The 12,011-nt window shown below is 44.6% G+C and overlaps 1 protein-coding gene across 1 annotated transcript in view; it reads right to left on the reverse strand.

Annotated features, from left to right (window-relative positions):
- The window catches only part of LYST (lysosomal trafficking regulator), an 86,085-nt gene extending 78,545 nt beyond the window's left edge, over positions 1 to 7,540 (reverse strand). The window contains exon 1 of the mRNA XM_074896780.1: positions 7,473 to 7,540. The gene's annotated coding sequence lies outside the window, so the exon portion shown is untranslated. The remainder of the gene's footprint in view (positions 1 to 7,472) is intronic.
- Positions 7,541 to 12,011: the final 4,471 nt, after the last annotated feature.

Below are 12,011 nucleotides of genomic sequence, written 5' to 3' on the forward strand. Positions count from 1 at the left end.
CCTTAGAAAAGGCATGGGGGCCTTCAAAGATAACGATTGCAACATTAACCGTGTTAGAAATATGCTTGCTATCACGGAAACTGGCTAAAATGCACTGAAGAATACCAAGAACACCATGAAAATGCAAGAGACAAGCTTTGCTAGTAGAATTGAAAACAATGATCTGTTCTAGATCTTGTCTCAAGTGCCAGAGGACAACCCCTGTAAGAAACACATGGTACTAGAGAAAGGTACTGACAAGTATTCTACCACAAGACAGAATCTATGTAGAAAATAAGCTCTGAAACACAGCAAGTTCTCCCAAAAGAAAACTGAAGAATGAAGATCTGTGAAACATTCAGCAGCAAAAAGGCTGAAATAGCACAGCTCCCACGTAAGCCTTGCTCTGAACACTACTTGGAGGGCTAACAAGTACTTACCCTGAAACAGACTACAAAGTAAGTCTTGACGGCTATGACTGCACAGTAATGACTAAATCTAAAGATCAAGACTAACCTCCACAGACTCTGTAGAGTGAAAGGAAAGAAGGCGTCTAAAACAGAAGGTAAGTCAAAAGTCCAGGGCCTCTCCAGTAGCAAGCCTACACAGACCAGCCCTGCATGACCAAGCAGACTTTCTGAATAACCCTCTTACATTAACCTGCAGTACAGCAGAGAGTGTGGTCTCCAAGTACAACTGGGAAAAACACTGTAGTTGTGACCACACTACAAATACACAGACCACACTGAATGTACCTGGAAATTATTTTAAACAAACACCAAATGTACCATTCAAATAATGATCTGGAGGACCATACAAATCTTTTTGTAATTTATAAGATTATGCATTTTGATTGCACTAATAGAGAGATAGAAGAGGCAAAAAAACCTGAGCAGTACCTTGAGGCACTCTTGCTGAAGGGATATGAATGAGAAAAGGCTATTCCTGAAACAAAAAGCTTAGTAGTTAAGAGGAATAAAACTAGAAAGTAAAGTGCATAAGATAAATTTTGGCATTATGTCTAAAGTACCCACTAAGAGCAATTAAGTAAGAGGGGAAGGTCAATGATCAAAGTTCAAAAAAGTCACCGATGGGCAGAAGATTAATTCTGCTTCTGGAACTGGGCAGTGAAGTCCATATTTTGTATTAGCAGTCAGATGCAGATAAGACATCAAGTAGCTATTCTGAAGGTGATATTAAAAAATGACCTAAATATCTGAGAGTTTCATACACAGGTATTCCAGTCAAGCTCAGTCTGCCAGCTTCTTTATAAAGTGCAAACAGCTTTGGCTGCTTTAGGGAGGCAGACCCTGTACTTCTCCCAGGCTTTACAACAGAGGTATTTGTTCCAGTTGTGCTGACCCCTCTTGCACTGAACAAGCCCCAGAAGACCCAGTCAACAATCAAAAGAACTACAGGCAAAATGATTCACATGTTACTTCAGGTAGCTTTTCTCCAGTGGGAATGCAAATAAGGAACAGCCGGGATTTTTATTTTATTCTTGAAGTTTAAGCAGCAATCTAAATTAGTCAAGCAATATAAACTCCAACACAGAAACTATAATCAATATTTATACATAATTTCACTAATAATGACTGAGTATAAAGTTTTCCAGTATACCTATTACCAGATAAATATTTAAGAAAATTCTGAACCACTGAAGGAAAGAAACCTTGAATCCATCCACAACGCAAAAAATAGCCAAACTTTATGTTTAAGCAGTACCAAAACTATAGATGTCTATCACACATGCACACACAAACAAGATTTTACACTGCTGAGAGATGACTGGGGAGATGAAGCATGCCAGATGAAGGCTACGTACACAGCCAAGAAGTATTTTCAGTAACCAAACATCATATGATAATTTTTTCTGCAAATGTTAAGGATTTAGCAGGACGCCAATAATCAAATTGACTTTGTAACTCAAGTAATTTAGGCTTCTAAAAATAGTTCTAGATTAATTAGGAGTACCTTCTGGAGTTGAAGAGACCCGACACATAGCATTTCATCTATATACCCAGACACATAAAGGAAATTCTGCTTTCCTTTGATCTTTTGTTAATTGAAACTACAAACCAAGAATGAAACTACACATTGAGTGACTCAAATCTCACCTTATAATTGAAAAATGCAAGTAATAAAGATAAATATGTACATGAGGTAGCATACACAGTTTTACACTTTTAGGGCTTCTGGTTTGTTTTCTCTTCAGCAAGTCAGAAATGTTTGCTCTCCATTGTTTGAAATTAGGATTGCTAAACTCTTGCCTTCCAATAGAAAGAAAATAGGAAGGAGAAAGACTTGGTTTTTTTGGTTAATTTTAAGACTATTCCAGCATCTGAATTACTGAATCAAAACTGGACAAATTTCAGCTCTTGAAATATTATAATCAAAGTGTACTGCTGGACTTCCATCAATTCCTACAATATACTTAGGAGCTATCAGGAATATTTTCTTAAGCCTTAAATATTTTCCTTACTAACTGGCTTTTCCAGAATTGAGAACTATTCATCCCTTCAAGATTGCTGTTTGTTACTCATTACTCATTTTAGTTAATACACTAAAAACTAACCAAATCAGTTGTTTACTGAGGTTAACAGATCTAGTTAGATGCCTTGTCATTTATTTCCCCCACCCCCACCCAAGAACACAAATCTCCAGTAAATGCTTCCACAATACTAAAGAGGAATAGATTAAGTCAGGCATTTTCTTAAATAAAACTAGACAAACTTAACATCAGTTTTAATGCTTCCAATGAAGCCTTGCATTTGACAGTAATTTCTTCTGATATTTCATCTTCCCAATCTTCTCAGAAAGGTTTTTCTCTAGTTAGAAGTCTAAATAACCAGGAACTCTCTCCTCCCATCTCACATTTAGTACTTCATGCTCTCATACTTAGCCATGGAGCACAGTGATGCTTTTAACTGAAGTCAATGAGCTCAACTTTCTGGATGCAGAAAAAGAGGGAAAAAAAAAATTGCATAAACATGGGGATTAGCTGAGATTGTCAGATGCTTGCTCAACCACTCTAACACAGACAGGGTTTAACAGACACTCCTTTTCCACCATCTTTTACAAACCAGCATTCATCACTTTTGCCCTCCACTTCCCACCCTTCAAATTATCCAGAAAGTGCAGAAAAGCTCTTCCACTATGTAAGAGTAACTCTCACAGTGCCTCAGCTCCACATGGCTCAAGAGCCTTATACAAACAGAGTGTCACAGGGCAAGCCCCAGATGCCTGCACTGAACTACACAAGCTCAAAAGACCACCTTTTCAGCTCTTATCCACTGCGTGGTCAGTGAAAATCCCACCCACAGTAACAGCAGGCAGTAGTTATTTATGGTGTAGACAAGAGCTAAGAAATAAAATCAAAGAAGCAGAAGAGTGGAAGCCCTGCTCTTCTGTAACACACCAAAATCCCAAAATACCTCGGATTCTGAATATGAAAAAAGATTAAACGTGCAGTGGTGACTAATAAAGCTAGTGGAACCTGAAAGAAATATCCACAACAAAGATACAGTAGAAGTTTCAGCACTTAGAGGTATCAAGATACAGCACTATTCCAGGACTTCCCTACATTGATCACAGTATTACATACCTATCCCTTCTTCAACATACATAAGCTAATGAATTTTGCATTTAATTTTGTTCTGTCTTGCTCTCACACTCAGCAATCGGATTTAAGCTGTATCGTCACACAGAGCATAGCATAGTTACCTAAATCACACTAGCAAGACTCATACTTCTACTCAATAGCACCAAAAAACCCAACTCCTAAGAAAAAAGGGATTTTAATCAGACCCCAGGCTGCAAACAAGAACTACAAAGAGCTAATAGTTTATAGCAGGAAAAAACCTCAAGACTGCACATAGCATCTTCTCCTTTCCCTTCTCCTTCACACATTCCACTATCACTTCTGCAGAGTGCTTTATCTGGAGGCAAGACATTCCCATGCACTAATTTCAACAAGTCCATGAAAAACATGTTAAAATGCAAGACCAGAATCCAAACAGGAAAAGAAAATCTGAATCTAATGCATACCATGCTGCCTTATTACTTTTTCTCAAATGACCAAGACAACTGAAGCAGACAGCTTGTTGACCCTAAGCAGAAGCCCCCACCTCCTGAGGAGCAGCCAGGGTATAGTTAAACAGGCAGCTCAGCCCACCCGACACCTCACAACTAACAAGGTGTTTCTATTCCTCCCCAGGTACTCTTCCCCTCCTCTTCCTCCAGTTCTGCACTCATCCAGTTCCTTGTCGATGTGACTCATCTCCACAGGTTTGCAGACAACTAGCTTTTTCAGCTGGATTTTTTTGTTATTGTTGAATTGTGTTGAGGGATCCAGGCAGCTGTCACTGCCAGCAAAGGGAAGAAGGTAGGAGGGAGATCTCCCCCTTCCGCAGTAACAAGCTGCTCAATCAGCTTAGACAGCTCAGACAAATCAGTCCAGGTGACAGAAGAGAAGCAACCACAGATCTCTTCTGCTTGGTCTTGTCCCATTCCAAAAGCAAGTATATCATCTCCAGATCAGTGCTATCGCAGGAGCTGATAGCTCAAATGACACCAGCTCAATTACTTGATACTGTCTACTTATCAGCCTTCATCAAGCAATAATTTGCTAGAGTAACTGACATTTTCACAACTGTCTCTGCACTGGAAAAGAAAGCAAGAGTCAAAGTAATCCCATACATATATACATACAGCTCTCCCCCTGGAGCATATTACAATCCTTTTCCAACATTATAATCCAATTTTCCAAGAAGTACAACAAAAAAGATGACCGTAAAGTTGAATCAACAATATAAAATAGTGATATCTAGGCAACAGCTACTACAGTTCTTCACTAAGAAAGCCCACGGAGCCTGCCATCTTCTCAAAAAGGAATAAAGTGGCTATTAGTGAGGTCTTGTTGATGAGACAGTCACTCTAAAGAACCTAAATTTGCCTACAGAGGACAAGCAAGCATGTTCTGGACAGCAAGTACTCCCTGGTGCACCAGAATCTGCTTACAAAATAATTATTTCACCGTACATTGCCTCTGATCCCTTCTGCCTCCAAAAGACAAGTATCAATACCAATTTTGCTTCAAAATTCCTCTATGTGCAACATCATCATATTTGAAAAGAGACCACCATGACAATGGAATAATTCTTCAAATACAAATTTAATTAGACCCCTGCACAAGCTACATGGGTGTACAACTGTATATTAATAGGGACACAGATGCTCTATTAGACAAGTCACTGACAATAAAAATGCAGAACTGATAGCCTCCTGAAGTGTTTGTTCATATTTCATAGTATTTGCTTACACTCTTTGAGCTTAACTGTAAAGAGAAATATATAAAAGCAGCAACTTACTTTTAGTAAATGTTAAGAATGTAGTTTCTCTTTTCTAATGTTCACATATTAAGTAACTTTCCAAAAAATCCTATACTATTGTTCAAGATGCTTACAGTCTCTTATTGTCTTAAACTGCTCTAGAAACTGTTGTGGAAGCATGCAAAAAATCTAACAGGGTCTAGGAGGAAGCAAAACGAGCATTTAAGAATCTTAATTAAATGGTTAGTAACTTAACAGAAAAACTTACAATTAAACACTTTTAATGCAAACCTGTCTTTCAGTACAGTAAAAAACAAGGGAAGAAGAGAGGGAGTGGCAATAAAAAAACTCCTCTTAAGAAACCTGTATACAGTCTTACAAAGAAAGTAACAACTGTCTTCCTGAGATCTCATTTATTATTAACTTTAGCAGTGAGGCATTGAAAGCTATGTGCTCTTAGCTTGCAAGATTCTCTATCCAAAGCACAATGAAGAAGAAAGAAGCATAAAATTCAAATACCCCAGGAAAAGCTGGTGGATTTTTTCTTATCAATGACAATATAAGAAATCTTCATTCACTCTATTTTAAACATCCACCTGAAACTCTCAGATCCAGTAAACCACAGATTTTCTAAGATATCCAAGAGAATGCACTGTTGGTCTGTGAGTCTACAGTTAAAGGCAAAAAGGAGACTCAGTTATTTTCCTGACGCCTTACCACACTGTAGTCCTGTTGGCATAAAAGCTCCATGCAGACATGGTCTCTCGTCCAAGCAAGCAAATTCAGATCCTTCCTTCAGGAAGGGTTAAGTGTTCCAGACATCTCTTTTCTGCTACCTAGCATAAAATTATGATACACATGACTAGAACAAATCTGCTTGCTGTTTTTTTCTGCCAAAGGTTGTCCCACCACCTCAGAGGCAACAGTACAATTCGGTTAGCGAGACAAGCTTGTGACACTAACTCTAAATTTCTCTAGATCCCTATACTGAACTCTTACTGATTCATGCAGCACTACAACTAAAATGGAAAAGAAAATGTCTCCCATCCAGATTTTCTTCTCTAGCCAGTTCCCATTTATAACCACATTAGATGCTTTTCCAACTCCTAGGCTACCACACTGAGTCATCTGATCCTCCTGAATTTCTTCCAATTGCTCTGCTCTCTCTGATACAAGAAGTCTTATTCTCACTTCCAGGGATGCACCTGCCTTCTCTCTCACCGTATAAGTAAGCAACAGGCAGCTCTTCAGTTCATTTGGGGATAACAGGTAAGGTCCAATTCTTAGATGACTTTTTTCCCCTCGAAAGAGTATCTTCACCCATTCTTTCCCATGTACAGAGAACATCTAGAAGAGTTCTCATCGCTCCTCTGTCCACTCCTTTCAATCTTTTTTTTTTTTTATAAAAAAAGCATAGTTCAGGTGAAGTGCCGCGACTGTTATCAGGTTTCCGTGAACGGCCCACACCTGCTTTCTTGCAACTGTTATCTCCCATCTCCACCAAACGCCTCGTTGACAGCGAGGCTTTGTGCTCCGGTTTTGCACAACCGCGCCGCAAAGCGCAGCCCGCGCTAGGACAGAGCCCACAGCACGTCGGTACCGCGGGGCGGCATGGGACACCACCCCGCACACACGGAGCCTCAAATGTCGCCTTTCGGTAGCAGCGGTGGCCACAAGTTCGGAAGGAGCACGCCGGGCCGCCCACCGCCTCATACACAGCCCCGACGAGCGGGGAGCCAGCCCCGACTCCCGCCCCTAAGAAACACGGGGGCCCCCAGCGCGCACACCACCAGCGCCAAACCCCCCCGCCGCCGGCGGCCACCGCGGCCCTGCCCCTGCCCCGGGGAACCTCGGGGCGGGCAGGGCCCCGCCTGCGCCACCGGCGGCTGCCTCTTCCGCCTACCGCAGCCTCCGCCGCGCCCGCCGGCTGCCCGCGGCCCCCGGCGGCAATCTGCGGGCATCTTCACGCCGCCAAGGCGGCGAGCGCCCGTGACAGCCCGCGCCGGCCCACGCACCGCGGCTCCCGGCGCCAGCTTCGGCCCGCCCCCCGCAGCAGGGCCTGGGCCCGCCGATCTGCCTGCTTGCCTCCCTCCCAGCCGGCCCAGCGCCGCCAGGCGGGCCCCTCGCAACCGGAGGCGGCGGCGGCGCCCGCCCCGCCCTTACCCGCTCCTCGCCCCGCCGGAACCAGCGCGCCCGGCCGCCCGCTCCGCTCTTATCCCGCTGACAGCGGCCCGGCAGCCCATGGCGGGAGGGCCCGGCCTGGCCCGGCCCCGCCCCGTCGCGCCGCCCGCCCCCGTCGCCGTGGCAACGCAGCGCTCGCTCCGCCCCGTCCCGCCTCTCGCTCGAGCGGGCTCCTCCGCTCCCGCCGCCGCTCCGCCAGCGCGGCCGCGCGGGTGGGCAGCGGGCGGCATCACGCGCGCGCCCCCAGCCAATCGCCAGGGCCGCCTGGCCAGCGGGGGGCGGGGCAATTCCTGGAGGCGGGGCCGTGCTTTCCCCGGGCGGTTTCTCACCCGCCCCTCGGCGCGCGGGGACACGCCCCCTCACGCCACGCTCCGCCCCCAGCGGCGCGGGGTTGGAGGCGGCGGCCTAGGGGGGGCGGGGGCAGGGGCAGGAGCCGCGGCAGGGGGGGCGGCGGCGGCGGCGGCGGCGGCGGGAGGGCGCTCCGGGAAGCGCCGCGGTGTGCCTGAGACCGGCGGCTTCGCTTGCTCCCGTGGTCGGGTCTTGACAGCGCGTGCGCCCGGCGAGTGCTGCATGGGCAGCCGGCCCGCCTGCCTGCCGGCCGCTCTTGCCCCAGAGCCCACCGTGCTCCACACCTAACGGCTCAGCCGGCTCAGAACAACCGTCCCCCCTCCCACCCACCCCCAGCGTTAACGTCAGCATTTAAAACCGCTCTTAACATACGTGTCACGTATCCATACCCGGTCCGCCCGCTGGCATCAGTGCCCGCACTGCCGGAGCGTGTCCCTGGCGCTGGCTGGTCGCTGCAACCCACGCCCTGAGTTACGCTGTGCTGTGTTACTCGTGTCACGATGAGGGGCTCTGGGTACGAAGGGCCTTGCAAGCAGCGGGAAGCTTGGCTTTGGTATTTGCTCTGAGTAAATTCTTGGAGCAGATTTACGGCTGCGGAGCTGGGCTTTGGCACTTGTCTGAGATGCCTGGAAGAAAGGTTTGCCCTGAATGTTGCTCGATCAGCTCCCTGTCAGGGCTGGTTTACATGTACCAATAAATCCATAACGTGACCTGACCTCGTGTCACTGCTCTTGTCCTCTTCAGGAATTCACCTCGCACAGCCAGGGCACTTACTAATTTTTTGAAAGCAGCAGCAATACGTTACAGGCAATGTTAACAAGCACAGGCTTCATCTTCTCATACATGCCCAGGTTTGGCATAACCTTCCTGATTCTTGGAATAAGAAGGTATGCAGGGTGTGCAAGTGTCCTTACCTTAGTGCATCCTTCTCAAATCCTTACACCCCTCACGGGTCCATTGGCCTCCCGATCCCTGACTTCTGCTGCCTTTCCCAGTGAGGACTTGCTTTAACTCTGTGACTGCATTTCAGTTACCTTCCAGGGCTCACTGGCTACCTCAGTGGCATAGTGGGTTTGTAAAATTTAAGCCAGGCTGCCTGCAAGGATTACACAGATGGATGGAGCCAGATCTTGGGAATGCTTCAGACAGCAGGATCCCAGGATCCACCTGCCAAAGTAAGTTTAGATACACACGAAGTAACAGCGGTTAAGTCTTTTACAAATACAAACTTCAAACTGCCTGTACACTCTGCTCCTTGTACTCATTCCCATGACATCTATTTATGGCCATGATTCTTATTTTTTTATTCAGCACTTGATTTTGGCTGTCGTTTTGTGCTGGTCCTCACCTTATCAACGGGGAGTAACCTGTCCCTGTCAGAGAGGCGCTGGGCTAAATGGACCTCTGGTCCAAGCCGAGAGCAAGTTCTCTGCAAGGGCCAGCTGTACAGATGCCAAGACAGCACCTTGCTCTGGAAGTTAGGCACATAGACAACACTTCTGCACTTGAAAATGTCTTAAATACCTGGGGAAATAAAAAAAAAAAAGTCCTAGGCAAGTGACACCAGTATTTCAGTAAAACCAGGAAGGGCAAGGAGCCCAACGCACCACTCTGCCCCCAGTTAGGTGCCCACTCTTGGGAAGGCCAGATGTCAGCTCAGAGAGACAAGTGGTCTTCAAGGGCATCCAGCTCTCTTCAGTGGCCACAGAGAACTTAAGGACTTTGGGCAAACTGGGTCACTCAATGCCCTGGAGTTTAGATGTCAGTTAGTTGCTAATTCAGGCAGACTAAATCCTACTTTAAGACAGTTGTTTTTAAACTCCTGGAGAACATAGTAGGATGTGGTCCAGTCTATCCCAGCTGGCACTGCAACTACTGGAGAGGAAAGTGAACCAATATTCCCAACTCTGGGCTTGGGAGTCCTTGCCCTGAAGCAAACTCCCTAATGCTTGTGTGAAGCTGCTCCACTTCCTGCAGCCGAGAAGAAAGAGAAGTCTCTTTTACCTCCGAACTAGGGCTTCCTGTTTACCAAAATGAAGAGATAACGCGATTTTATCTTTCTTTCAGATTTTCCAGCTGCTGAAGGATGACTACATGTATGTGTCCCTCCTCAGTGCTGCAGTGGCAGGAAGACAGAGGTTTCTACTGGCCTCTCCCATGAAATTCCTGCCTGCCAACACTCCAAGGCTCTTTGCTGGTACCTCCGCTGCTGCCCGGTTTTCCTCAGCAGCAGATGTAGGGCAGAGCCAATGCAGTGCTTGACGTTGACATGTTGTCTATGGTTTTCTCAAGGAGACCAGTGAAACTAAGCAGCTCATACTTTTCATTGTGTGGTTGTATGGCAGAACTGAAACAGCAGCAATGAAAATGAAGTCAATGGCCAACAGCACATCAAGTCACCCTTGGAATATTAGCTTTCCAAGTGCAAAGAATAGGAGCATTTCAGATTGATAAAATAAATTTTACTGAAACTAAGAGTTTTCAGATGAGAACTGGTCACCCCATACAAATGTCTGAGTTAATTTTTTCAAGGTATCTATTAAAATCTTTGAAAGGGAAGTTAGCCATAGCCTAAATTGAAATGCACTGAAGCGGTTGTCATGTGTGTGCTAAAAAAAAAAGATTATAAACTGTTTGGACTAAAAAAAATGTTGAGAAAGGTAAGTAGGTACGATTAAAGATTTTATCAGAACAGTAATTTTTTTTTCACTTGAATGCTTCAAAGTGCACCCTATCTTTCAGCTCATGCAGATTTTATTTCATTATAGTAATTAAGCCCCTGCTACAAATATGACAGCATGCCTGTTGTTCAGTATTAAATCTGAGTTTTTCAGTAAAGTACTATGATTCTGAATTCATGTATGTCAGTATAAATCTGCAGCAGCTCCATGAAAGTGAATAGAATGACACCAGTTCACGCCAGAATAACTTTAAATCAAGCCTGGTTCTTTGTATCAACATTGGTTCAGTGATGACTCCCTCTGTTCTACGAAGAGTATCTGAATCTCACTTGAAATCTATAAAGTTTTTCAACAGGATTCTTCCTGAATTTCTACTACAGTTCTCTCTCTTCTGCATACATGCAGAAGGTTATTGCCTTGTTATGGAAAACAAGCAAGAAAGATTATGAGTGGTATTCCCCTACTGTTCTCCTGGGCAATAGAACAAGCCCACAGCACTGAGACCTGCACAGGTCACACTGGTAGTCAAATTCTTCAGTATGTGATATTAACATTCTCAGGCAGTGGATTTAGATCAATGGCCCCAAAATTTTAGGGGTCAATGAGCTTCTGTCCATTCTCAGAATTTTTTAAGCACTCACTACACATTTTTCATAAGAATCAATCTACTCTTATCATCAAAGTTTCAGCTGAAAGCACAACAAAGATAATGTAAGGTCTAGATTTTATGGGCCATTTCTACAGTCTCATTCTCTTTCTCTGCTTTACAATGAGTATTTACCTGTCTAGGTAAATTTACCTATGTTTTAATGGTATAATAAAGTCAAATAATAAAAACTGTGGAGTAATACATATAAATGAGCTGTCTTGAATCCACAAACTTAAATCAGAGAAGTTTGTGGAAAGGGCATTTTTTGTCAGCTGAGATGAGCAGTCTTTCATCAGGGAATGAATAACAGTCTGTTTTCCCAGGGAAGCACATTACTCCATTTTTTTCCTATGCTGTTGTGAAAAAATCTGAAAGAGTGAATAAGTATTGAAATAGTTTTGTGCTTAGGGAATCAATGAATGGTCTGAGGGATTCATTAAAAAACATACTTGTTTAGATGTGAGTCTATCGGTATCATGAGGAGAAATAGTCTGTGAGTAGATGCACTTTCAGATCAATGTTGGAGGAGATAGCGCTGTGAATAAATTCAAGGACAAACGAACCCAGGCTGGTCACATTTCATGTTTGCATTCTTCATGTTTGACTAGTTGACTACAGTGGTATAGAAAGACCAGAGAGAAAAGGAAAACAACTTTCAGTGTGTAGAAAGCAAAAGCGGAATTAAATGCTTTCAAAAGGAGCTTAAAGCACGGGAGTTGTGGGAAGCCTTCCCTAGTTGTTTGCAATCTTTGTTTAGGCTTGCCTACTACAAGCAGGGCTTGATTCCCAGTGACGCTTGATTTTTCGGTGCAGTAATTCCTAGTCAGCACACACTGATGTAAG

The sequence above is a fragment of the Athene noctua genome, chromosome 1 (assembly GCF_965140245.1).
Source record: "Athene noctua chromosome 1, bAthNoc1.hap1.1, whole genome shotgun sequence".
Lineage (NCBI taxonomy): Eukaryota > Metazoa > Chordata > Aves > Strigiformes > Strigidae > Athene > Athene noctua.